Source organism: Thunnus thynnus, chromosome 6 (assembly GCF_963924715.1).
Source record: "Thunnus thynnus chromosome 6, fThuThy2.1, whole genome shotgun sequence".
Lineage (NCBI taxonomy): Eukaryota > Metazoa > Chordata > Actinopteri > Scombriformes > Scombridae > Thunnus > Thunnus thynnus.
Window position 1 is genome coordinate 33,551,826 of NC_089522.1, and position 13,373 is coordinate 33,565,198.

Below are 13,373 nucleotides of genomic sequence, written 5' to 3' on the forward strand. Positions count from 1 at the left end.
TACGTCCCGCAGAGTCTGGCTATGCTTGGATATGCTTACTGTCATGTATCAAGGCTGAACCCACATTCAGATGCTAGACAAGCAGGCAAGGTGAAAATAAGTGTTTTATTGAGACAGGCAGGGATGGTGAGATGGTGGCTGGGTGGTGTTTGGGCTGAGGTTGGGGAGAGGACTCCGGGAGGAGGCTTGGCAGAGAGAATCCTGAGGTCATGTGAACTATAGCAGAGTTAGTTTAGTGACCAGCTGTGTATGCATGTTGTAAATGATCCTCTCCAATATTTTGCTGAGTAGACTAATTGGCCCAACAGAATGCAGCCCACTGTATCTTTTGGCAATTATATGACTTTAGATTCTTTCCATAGTGCAGGGCACAGAACTTGTCAAGCATCTGTTAAAAATATGACATATAGGGATAGATAAATATCTGGTGTTACGTCCCTAGTCTAGGGGAAACCTGGACATAACATGTTTAGAGCCCCCGCACTTCCCAGGCCCAAGAACGGTCAGCCCGACAACCATCAAAGTTCACTGTGGCAGTTTATTTTGCAGAACTTCGGAGCTGAGCAATGCCAAAAACAACAACCGAAACTAAACTAAACCCCCACCCTAAACTTCCCTATCGAAAAACAAAAATAGAAACAAAAGACATGGCATAACCTAACTCTCCTCAAGAAAAACAGGAGAAAAAAGGTTCACACAAAAACTACTAGTAGGATGGGCCTCCATTGTTGGACATGGGAGAGAGAGAGAGCGGGAGCTGGCATCAGCTGGTGTTTAAATCATCCGTTCTGGCCAATCAGCTGTCCCGGCACCCAGGCCAATCAGGGAGCACCACCTGCACGTAATCAGACATGCACACACTAGAGGGGTAAGGAAGAGAGAGAGCAGTTATTGTCAAAATAGAAATACAGATGGCCAGCAGGAGCAAAAACCACAATAATGACCAAGGGTCATAACACTGGCTGCAGCTTTGAGTAGTTTGCTATCCATATTGTCAATACCTGAAGATATATCATTAGAAAGGTGTTTTTAACCATATCTACATGTACTTGTTTGAACTCAAATGTGCACTGCTTCTCCTTTATAATATTGTTCTTAATCAAAGCATATGACAGAGAGCTATGCGGTGGAGCCATGCTAGCTCTTAATCGTTCAATTGTTAAAATAATTTGCAATTTCCTAAGGCTTTATGATAGAAACACCTTCACAGCTCACAGCTGGCTGGCAGGCTGTGAATGAAACAACAGTCCTGTTGGGACTGGCTGTCAGTGCAGGGTTCTTGTATGGAAATGGTGATGGCTTGATAGGTGTATTGATTCCAGATGATGGGCAGGTGTGCAGAGAAAGAGAGAGAGAGAGAGAGAGCAAGGGGGTAAAGGGAACTAACAGAGAGATAAAACCAAAATAGGCAGGCCTATTCCATAGGCAGGCAGATGTCACAGAGGAGGGGTCATGACAGTTCAGGTGTTTTGTTTTGGGGTCACAGTCAATAACAGCCATATTTCTCATTATAAATTATTCAGTATTATTCCCCCTTATCCCCTTCAAAGTCTCCCTGAGATGTGACACACATCTCTTCTCCCATTCCTAGAGACATTTTGTGTAGTTATCTTTTGTCAGTGTGTTCAGAGCCTCCTGCATTTCTTCCACAGTGGCGAATCTTGTCCCTTTCAACCCCAATTTTAGTTTCACCAAGCCGTGAATGTGGCCAATTTTTTTTCCTAGGATGGAAAAGTCAAGACCCACCCTTCTCTGCCTCTGATTGGCTAGTACTCGTTGCCGTCGTTGGTTTGGTTGGTTTGGTTTAGGCATGAGGAGTGAGCCCTTCAGAAAGTAACAGTTTTGATTGGTGCAAGAGTTTCAAGGTGATACCTCGTGGTTGAAACATCTTATCTTTAATGTCCAAGTAAGGAGTAACCGGTGATGTAGGGGCATCTCTGGGCAAAAGGCTTTTATTGATACAGCTCCCAACCCAGAGTTGGGAGAACTGAAAGCCAACTTTGATGTGTAGAGTGATGCTTTTCCATCTTCCCTTGGAGCTTCAATAAACTTTCATTTGTGGCACACAGAGATCTTGACTGAAGAGTCTTTATTTTCCCACCCTGCACTCATGCTGTCAATGACTTTCAGGAATTTGAGTGTCCCCCTCACATATTCTAAGAACACCTAACAGTATGATGCCCTTGAATAAAGGATGACCTTTTCAATAAAGGACCTAAAGCCTAATTTCTCTAATTCCTCTCTCCTCACATGGTTTCCTTGTGTCTCTCCATGCACCCGCGGTGGGAGGGGCTAAGATGAAAGGAAAAGATGCAAGTGAGGGAAATGTGGACACAGTGAAGAGACAAATAAGAGACTTGTCACCTGTAGCGCTACCTGGGATTGCTTTACACACTGTGGCATCATCTTGTGGTTAAATCAAAACAAATCATCCAAATTCCAGTTTCATTTCCAATAAATTGTATGAAAGCTTAATAATAACAGTTAGATTGAGCTTGTAAGGAAACTCCTCAAGTCACTGCAGTCTATGTGGTGTGTTTAATCTATTTTTCCAAAATGCTTCACATTTCAAAAGCAGCAGATCCAGAAGCCACCTCACTTATTGCTGTTCACTTTCTCAAAGCCTTGATAGTGAAGACCAGAAATTGTGTCTGTGCTGTAGAAAATGTTGTGCTAAAGAAGTTAGATCGTGTCTCTAATAGTGTTTTTATGTTCTGAAATCTGAATTTACAATTGTCGTTTTGTCTTCCTCACATACATCAAGCCACATGGACATTTCAGCATGTAAACAACTGCTGGCACAAGTAATATGTCACTTCAAATGCCCCATTAAAGGTCTGTGCTGAACAGGGATGCCTGAACTCTTTAGTGCAAGTTGTGTTGTTGAACGTATGAGGTTATCATTGACTTCAGGATGACTTTTCAAATCTGAGAATGGTGAATCAATGAGAAAGATTTTTGCCTCTCGTTTGCAAAAAGAGGAGAGAAAAATGTACTGAAACAGTTTTAGGAGACAAATTAAAGACGACTTGACTGAAAAAGTCACAGTCTATTTGGATGAGAAAAAGTTGAACGAGTGTTTTGATGTTGCTGAGGAGCTGATGAAACCTGAAACTCCTCAACAAGCAGCAGGGGCAGCAGGAGCAGCAGGAGCAGCAGGAGCCCAGGTAAATCATCAACACCTGTTTGCTTCATCTTGAGCTTTCTATTTGACTTTCTTTGTCATTTTCATCTGTATTTTTTAAGATTCTCTGAGTGTCAGTGTCTCACCAGCAGAGGCTGTTTTGCTCTTAATGACAAAGTATAAATCTGCTGCAGCCTTGAATTATGGTGTTATATTAAAATAAAATAATAAATATTAGTGTTTATTATATTAATGTTTTTTTATTTATCCTGCAAGATGTTATGTTTGCAACAGTTCATTTTTGTTTTAAATGAAACTGTCACTAACTGTATATGATTCTTAGCAGGGAGCAGGAACACCAGGTGGACAACCAGGGTCAGAGGTAAATAACACCCACATGTTTCTATTTATATGTTTGTCTGACTGTGTGACTCCAGTTTCAGATCAACCTGTCGCTAATACTTAACTAACTTGTCTAACACTATAAATTACAAATCTTTTGGATCCTGCAGTTTCTTCACCATTGTGAGACTGACTGTCATGTGATCAATACAAAGGCCACTAGAGGTCGTTGCTCCATCAGTTTTCACTCTGATGTGCACACAGTGAGACCTAGGAGACCTAAAGAACAGATCAGAGATTATGTTTAATCACTCTGTGTCTGAGCCTATATACCAAATATAAGCTCCATGCATATTCTGTCCTCAGATTAAAAAATTATGTTCCATTTAAAATCGTGTTTTCTCTAAACAGGGGGCACTTCTTTTGGCCGGACATCCAGGTTCATCAGACATGCAGTAAAAACAGACCTACTGTATTTATAGTCAGCTGTAGTCTGTAATCATAAAGTTGATGATTGGACACAGACTGGGAATTTTTTGTTGATTTGGTTTTTTGTAATAACATTTTTTAAGACGTTTCTGTTGTGGTTCATATTTTCTGTATTGGACTCGCTTTCAGCAACCAGTACGGTGCATATATATAGCATAGCCTAAAATTTTAAATGCCGACAACGCCACCTTGGGGTTATCACTTTTGGATAAGGGGGCTGCATCACCTGTTGAGTAGCCTATGCAGTGTTTCAACCCCAAAAGTCTTCCTTGTGGGCAAAGAAATCCTTCCTCCCACTTGCGCAGCAGAGCTGCTAACTGACCTTGCTCATCCTGGGTCAGGTCTGGTCGATCAGCCAGCTTCAGCACTACAAACACTTTGTCTTCCTCCACGACATAACTGGCATCTATCAACCCCACCTCCACCAGACCATCAGCGCCAGGCTTCAGGCTGACATCACATGTTCCACATACTTTTTTCTTTTAGGCACTTTTAGCTGCACCCAGTGTGACCATGCCGTGGTGATTTCTGTTTCCATTACCAGTTTTACCGTGCCTAGTTGTGCTGAGTGGCGCCAGAGTTGGACCATCTCTGGAGTTGGGTTAAAGCATGCCTAACCCACCTCCAAACAACTTCCTCGGGTAACATCTCGCTAACTTGAATCTCTGTAGTTTGAGGTTTAGTTTCTCTCCTGTCTCTCTGTTTGTACTTTCAAGTATTTCCTTTATTTGATCATTTCCTGATCACTTTCAGCCGTATTGGAGCCGCATTAAGTTACTGCAGATTAATACATGTCATGCTGCTGCTGCTTGCATGGATGTATGTTTCAACTACCTGAAATAGTCTGTCCAGCTTCTGGTAACGTCTTATGGAGACATGGAAATTACGCAGGTTATGAATGTGAATGGGAACTCTGTTAAAAGTCCAATACTGTCAGTGTCTCTCAGTCTGTGGAGCCACTAGTACAACAGGAATGCCAGCAGCTGATGTCCTTGGTGTGTGGTCCCTCCTCTTACACACGGCTGTTCCTGGCTCCTGTTTAACTGGTGCTCTGTCCTGGGGGAAACAGGAAATAACCACCAGTATCCTGCAGACACACCAACCCTGATTTGCCACCACTTGCCTGGCCCCACAGCTGGCCCTGCCAGTGTCTGCTGCAAAACAATGGAGATAAATACATACAGTTTTCCTGGGTGGCAGCGCCGGGCTGGAGTATTCACGCTAAGTGATCATGGGCTGCTGCGCCTTTGGCTCCTGTGGGGGTTGTCTTCTGGTCTTGGGGTTCAGGGGAGAAGGCCTTGCTGTTCTGTGTCAGGCTCTTGGTGGTTCCCTGCTGTGATTCCTTCTCTCCTGCCTGAGTCTCTGTGCTGCTACGCTCTCCATTTTTAACAGAGGTCAGTGCCTGTCTCCGACAAAACACTACTGCATGCTATAACACAATACCATAAAAACACAACAATCCAATGAAGCAAGAACTGATGAAAAGGGTTATTAAAAAACACAACAAATGCAATAGAACACACAATAAATAATCTAAAACTTGCAAACAAGAAATAATTAAAACATGCATAAAACCCCGTAGCACTGACCCTGTCATGTTTTGTTTGAGGTGGGGCTTTATATTTATTTATTTGTAATTTGTTTATTTGTTGTCTATATAGTGTTTAAAACACATTAATTACTGTTTTTCACAGAGCTGTAACAGAACACACATGGTACAAATGACAGAGAGCAAAAAAATATAAAACAAGGATCATGTTACAACAATTTCATGTTTTCTCTCTAAATGTGTTTCTGTCATCACTCACTGTGTTAAATGGTTTTCAGGAGGAAGGAAGTCCACCTCTATCAGAGGTAAATCGGTTACTTCCGTCTCGAGGGAATTTGAGGACGCTGGTTGCAGCAGCGGTCTCTCTCGGATCCAGGAATGTGTTCGGGTGAACACGGGCGAAGTCTCGTCTCGTCCGGCGAGGGGAGTCTTCGATGAGGGGAAAACACGTGATTGGGGTACCCCCTTTAGTCAGCTGACTCCAAGAGGAACAGCAGCTACTCCTAGCTCAGTGACATGGGAAAGGCGTGTGCTTCAGGGCATGTTCAGTTTTTAAAGGGGCGGTGACATCATGGCTGCGTCATCAGGACGCTCCGCTGTGCAGGAGCATCTCCGCCAATGAGACTGTATGTTGACTGCTCCCTGCTGAGGTGTGAAAATCACAAAGCATCCTTGGAAATGGAGTTTGCAATGGACTCCCATTGTCTGAAAGCAGCATTTTTGGTGCTATTCATTTGTCTCAGGGAAAACAAAGGAATAAAGCACCTTGTGGTCAGGCCTCACAGGTTACATGTGGGCCTTCTTTGTGTGACCTCGTGGTTTGAGGCCCAACATCATTATCATCATCATCATCATCATCTTCACTCACTGTGTTAAATGGTTTTCAGGAGGAAGGAAGTCCACCTCCATCAGAGGTAAATCTACCAATCTATCAACAATTCCAGTTTCAGACCAATAATAATGATACAAATCTTGTAAATCACATGTGGATCCTTCTGTTTTCACCACTGTGAGACTGACTGACATGTGATCAGTACAGAGGTCACTAGAGGTCGCTGCTCCGTCACTTTTCACTCTGACATGCAAACAGTAGAGTTTAATCAGGAGGTTCTGACTTTGACTGTAGCTGCTCTATCAGCCCCGACTGTAAGTGAGGTTTACATACTAATCAATTAATTGATCTGACTATCAATCAAAGCCATTGGTCATGATGCTGCTGTAACTTCATAGTTGATGTCACTTTCACCAAACAAATTTCATATATATAAATACTGTTGACTCTGGACTTGTTCTATAATGTGTTCTATGAGATGACTGACTGAAGTTGTGTTTTTCTAACAGAATCAGCACCTTATACAGCTGGAAGCAGGTCCATCATGGACGGGAAAAATGACCTTTTCATCAATTTCTGTGAGAACTTTGGTCCATCTGAGACCTAACTCAATAATTAAAAAAAAACAGTTTTAAACAGACTTTAATTTCTATTTCATTGAATGTAATTTCTTCTTTTTATTTGTAGGATAATACATGGTGTAAAGTGATCACTGCACTTCTCCTTTTTCAAAGATGTAAAAGTTAAGTCTAAAATATAAAAAATTGTAAAACTTAAAGGTCCAGTATCTCTAAATTGTATTGAATACAAATGGTGAGTTATTTAGCACCACTGCAGCTGAGAGTCAGACACAGAAAGAAACAGTTTGTCTTTAAGTTTAATGGAAGTTTTGTTTATTTTTGTATGATAATAAGAGTAAAAACACAGAAAGAAATATACATTTACAAACAAAAAATAATTTTTTTTTTGATTCATTAAAGCTACAGAAAACTAAAAATCATGAATTTGTTACTGTATCAGTTTTACATTCTGTTTAATAGGAAAGTAATCAATATATAATCAATATAATGGTTAATACATAACAAAACATGTCAAAGTTCATTTGGTAACAGTTCTTCATTTACAGAATTTTTCCACCAGACAGCGCTGACAAATTTATATTTACACATTAAAATGTCTCAGTGCAAAAATTAAAAATCATCCTGCGTGATTATCATGTTCAGTATATCTGAGAGATGAAGACTAGACTAATTACAGTAAAAAATTAAAATTAAACATGCAGACATGAGAACATTTCTACAGAGAAAGAGGAAACATTTAATTTAAATGTGAACAGAGAAACAGCTGATAGAAAACATCTTTCAATTCCTGATGAACACATTATATTTGCAGTAAAACAATAACATTTGTTGACTATAGAGGCATCTATCATGTAGAAGTTTAAGCATCATCAGACTTCTGGATTTCTGTTATGTGGGATGAGTCTCTGCAAAAATAAAAATTGAGAACCAGTCAAAGGGGTACAGAAACTACTAATGTATGGAGACCCAAAGGGCTCAATATTTGAAAATAAGATATTCAGAAATAAATAATCATATACATAAATACAGATAAATATGTAATATGACCATGAAATTGTTAAATAATTCAATACATTTTCAAGATTTAGCTCATTATTATGAAATGTTATTTCTTTTCATAAGTACATTTATTCCAGGTCATTTTCATTTTATCCCTGCAGTTTTTACATCATTTTTTCTACAGGACAGAACCAGTCATGTGATTGGCTGTTCACTCATTCAGACCAAAGCAACAGCCAATCACAGAATGGACTCTGTCCTGTTTGTTGGTTGATAGAAAAGGCTTTGTGATAGAAATGGCATTCTAATATTATATAATATATATAATTTAAAACCCTTTTAAAACAAGTTTTCTTGTTCAATTTTAAAACAAAACTATTAAATCACAATTAAAAGACGGAGGAAAGGAAGATAAGAATAGAAATGACATTCTGTTTGTTTGTATTTTTTAAAGCAGTATATAAAGAAGTAGTATGATATTTTTCTTTACTTTGAGTTTTTTAAATCTATCTTTCAGATGCTAATTTAATTAATGAAATTATAACTGCAGTAAAAACAATCAACTGACTATGATTAAAAACTGAAACATCTCTAGACCTCATACAGGTCAGCACAGGAGTGATACTGATTGGAAACATTTTCTTGTTGAGCTGAAACAAAACATCCTGTGATCATAATCAGCAGAGAAATGAATCGAGACCAAACAAACATTAAGAAGGTTAAAGAGATAGACAGACAGATTGTTGATGAAAGAGACTGATTGATTGATAGATTAATTGATTTCCCCAAAAAGTTTAGTGAGACAAACAAGTCTGTTGCAAAAAATGTCCTTAAGCTTGAACCTGAGGGTTAAGTGTATTCATTTACCTCTGTTTCATTTGAAAAGCCTCCTGCTTCCTGCAAAGTAATTTTACGCTGTAAACAATAATTTTGGAAAGCACATAACAGCCAATGTTCTCATGATTTATTACTCATTGAGTTAAAAATGTAATTGGATTATTTCACAATTTCATGATAAGTCATTCTTCAGTGTTTGTTGAAACAAGTGATGCTGTCAGTTTTCTTGGGAGGACAGTAAACACTGTCACTATTTTACCTTTAATTACTTTTAATTTAAATATTTATTTACAACAGGAGGAGGATGCGCTGCATGGGTCTGATGGCTCATGTGACAGGTGCTCTTTAGTTTAGGGTGACCATATTTTCAAACCCCTAAAACACGACCCTTAAATTTATGTTACCGACGGGCCAGAGTGCGAGGTCCCAACCAACGCTGCTTGCAGCTTTAATTAGCTTTAATTCAAGCTGTATCTTGTATCTGATCTTGTGTCTGTTCTGTTTCTTTCTTTCTTTCTTTCTGTCTTTCTTTATTATCTCGCCACTTCAGACCTAAATTTGACCCCCTAAACATGTTCAAAAACTCACCAAATTAGGCACGTCTTGTGAAAAATTTGATAAAATGTAAAAATTATCCCCCAAAGTGCCAAAATGTGCTCTCTAGCGCCACCTATGTAACTAAAATGGCCGCCACAGCCTGTAGGAATGTCATAGAGAGATCAAACCAAAACTCAAATATTATCAGGTTTGCATGATATTACGTAGTCTGTTCTCAACAACATAAACTACAACATGCCTTTATTTCGCGGGTGTGTTTGTTACTTTGTAGATGTTTTCTAGCTCCAAATCACCACTTCATGCACTGTCCAAAAAACGCCTATGTATGAAGAAGTCCACGTGCAGACCCACCGACCACGTCACAGCCCAACGTGCATGGGGCGCGAGGGCCCGTTCGTCGCTGCTTGCAGCTTTAATTCAGACTGATTAAGTGTTTGTCGACCCTGATGAAGACTTAGTGTTTTTTTATGGCTGTCTGCAACACTGAAGGACAAATATTTAGCAAGACTTCCTGGATTTTGTTTTTAAAAATATTTATTAATTTTCATGCCCACAAAAGTTGGTGTGACTGTGGTGACTCCAGGTGTTTAGCTGCTCTTACTCTCTCAGTGAATTTGGTTTGAAAAAAGACACAATTTGGAAAAAAATACCTTTTTTTTTGGCCATATACCAACCTCTGTCTGTAACTATTTTAGGAAGTTTATCAGTAGTGTTGCGAAACAATGATTTTGGGTACATTTACCTTCATCTCCGCTGATTCATCTTCTTCACTCCTACAATGGAAAATCACACTGTGAGTAAAGTTTTCATATTTCAGTATCAGTCTGTCTGTCCATCCAACACTTCTCTGCCCAGTGCAGTAACTATTGGAATGAAACCTGCTGTGGATATTCCTGCTCCCCAGAGGATCAAACCTTTAGATTTGAGTGACCCCATGGCCGTCCCTCTAGCGCCACCATCAGGACAAACTGTTTGTTCTGTCCATCATGTTCATGTTGTGTAATGAATACTGCAGCCTTTAGATTAAGGGCATAACTATAGTGTCTGACTATCATCCATTTACAAAAACCCTCTGCTCTCTAAAAATCACAGAGCAGCGTTTAAAAGATGCAGCTGTATCGTATTACAATACAAACATCTATATGCTCAAGTTTAAGGATCATTATTTCCGTTAATACAGAAATATTACCCAGAATGGTTAACCCAAGGACGGACAGTCCTGATCATGAAGGATCCCCAGAAGGGTGTGATTCCATCCAACTACCTGCCAATAACCTGCCTCTGTACAACATGGAAGCTCCTGTCAGCCATCATAGCGGCTAAGATGAATAGGTACATGGCCCAATACATGAGCAGGGCCCAGAAAGGAATTGGTAGTAACACCAGAGGAGCCAAGCACCAGCTACTGGTTGATAGAGCGGTCACACAAGACTGCAAGACCAGGCAGACCAACCTGTGCACTGCCTGGATTGACTACAAGAAAACCTATGCCCCAGTGCCACACACATGGATACTGGAATGCTTGGAAATGTACAACATCAACAGGACACTAAGAGCCTTCATCAAGAACTCAATGGGGCTGTGGAAAACGACTCTGGAGACCAACTCAAATCCAATTGCACAAATTACCATCAAGTGCAGCATATGCCAAGGTGATGCACTATCCCCGCTGCTGTTCTGCATAGGCCTGAACCCCCTCAGCCAGATCATCTCAAAGAGTGGCTATGGATACCAGTTCCGAAGTGGAACAACCATCAGTCACCTCCTCAACATGGATGACATCAAGCTGTATGCCAGGAATGAACGAGAAATCGACTCACTGATCCACATCACCAGGATCTATAGCAATGACATTGGAATGTCATTCGGACTAGATAAGTGCGGTTGGATGGTATCGAAGAGAGGGAAGATGATCGAAACTGAGGGGGTTGAACTACCAGAAGGCAGCATTGCAGATGTTCAGGACAGCTACAAATACCTTGGGATCCCGCAGGCAAATGGGAACCTTGAGGAGGCTGCAAGGAAGTCAGCCACAGCCAAATACCTACACAGAGTAAGGCAGGCCCGAAAACTGGAGGAGGAGCAAAAGGAAAGAACAAGATACAAGCCATCAACACGTATGCCCTGCCAGTCATCAGATACCTCGCTGGTATAGTAAGCTGGCCAAAGGAGGAGATAGAGGCCACTGATAGCTCCTCACAATGCATGGAGGGTTTCACCCCAAGTCCAGCACCCTGAGACTGTACACTAAGCGGAACGAGGGAGGCCGAGGACTGGTGAGCGTCAGAGCCACTGTCCAGGATGAAACAACCAAGATCCAGGAATACATCAGGAAGATGGCCCCCAAAGATGAACTGCTAAGTGAGTACCTCATGCAGCAGAAAAAGAGGAGGAGGTACCATCATGGAGGGACAAGCCCCTACACGGCATGTACCACTGACAGATAGAAGAAGTGGGAAAAAAACCAAAAAAAACCAACCCACTATTTGTGCTTTGCTGAATAATGTATTTGTATTCGGGCACACCCCTAATAAGTATGTTTTAATTGGTGTATTGCTGTGTTTTTGTTAGCTTAGAACAAGCCCTTTATATCTACAGAGGGAGCCATGTTGCACCGCCATGTTTCTACAGTAGCCCAGAACGGACAAACCAAACACTGGCTCTAGAGAGGGTCTTTCGCATTTTTTGTGAGTTACGCAGCCACCTTAGGTTCTCCTACATGCATGAAGACGAGGAGTTAGGGCAAGCAGCATTCAGTTGGTTGCAATCTGCAACCTCAACACTAGATGTCACTAAATCCTAAACACTGGTCCTTTAATGCTTTATATCAAGACAGCTTTCAGTGGGACTGTTGCTGAGCTGCTGTAGTTTTACAGTTTGACCTGCTGTTTGTCTGTGATTATGTGACCAACAACCATTGGTGACCAGTCAAATCAGTTTATTTGTAGTAACCTGTATGAGCAAAGAACTGTTTAGCAGTTTTCAACCAAACGCAGACACTGAGACACTTATTTATGTTCAGGGTTGGTTGGCCACATGAAGCACTTTTTTCTAATTTTGTGTTGACGTATTATCAAACATAATCTCTGCCTGGATGATGATCACAGTAATGAATGGAGCTACATTTCTATGTGTCTCTGCAGTGGGAGGGAGGAGGTCGGGGTGGATGGGGGGCTACAAGATGCAGGACTCTGACAGCAGAGACCCGGGTTCACATCCTGAGTCCTGTGTGTGTTCAGGTTTGGTTCAGGTTAGTGAAAGATGCTGCTGTGGCTTAAATGTTCATAAACATGTTGAGCTTCAAGTTACTGCAGACTTTTTTCTGTATTAAACAGAGACCAGGATCTTTCTCTGACCTGAACCAAGTGCTGCCAGAGTCTGAACACAACCACAAACACTTTCATACTGCTGGAGTTTCTATCAGCAAAAATTTTACTGCAACATCAGATATTTTGTTGAAAAAAAAAAACAATAACCAGGTACGTTGTCTCTGAACATTTTATTCATACATTAAGTACAACATTTTTGCAACTAAAAAACATGGATTAACAACATTTTCTCATCATGTTGAGAAAAAAATATGAATCAGCAGCGTTATGTTTCTAACAAAACGTGTGCTGTTGCAATTTAGTCAAACATGAATTTAATTTCTAGGAGACAGAGTTGGCTCAAAGTGTAGAAGAACAATATCAAACAACATCTACATTTTTGAAGACAGAGTGAACATTTCAGAATAAGCAAGTAAGAAGAAACATGATCAGTTGTGTATCATCAGCATAGAGGTGAAAAATAGCATGTTTATAGATAAAATCTGCCGATTAAACAGAAAAAAGAAAAACAGTAGAACAAACTGGAATCTTGCAGCACATGTTAACCTGCACAGTACAGAATCCAGATCCAAATCCAAACATCATCATTTGTTTGCTGTGAGTGCAGAGTAGGTTTGGTCCAGATCCCTGCTGTCTGGATCCAGGTTCTGGTAGATGTTGTCTTCATACGTGGAGACTGGAGGACAGTTCTCCTTGATGACAGATAACTGAAAATAAAACAGTAATGACATCA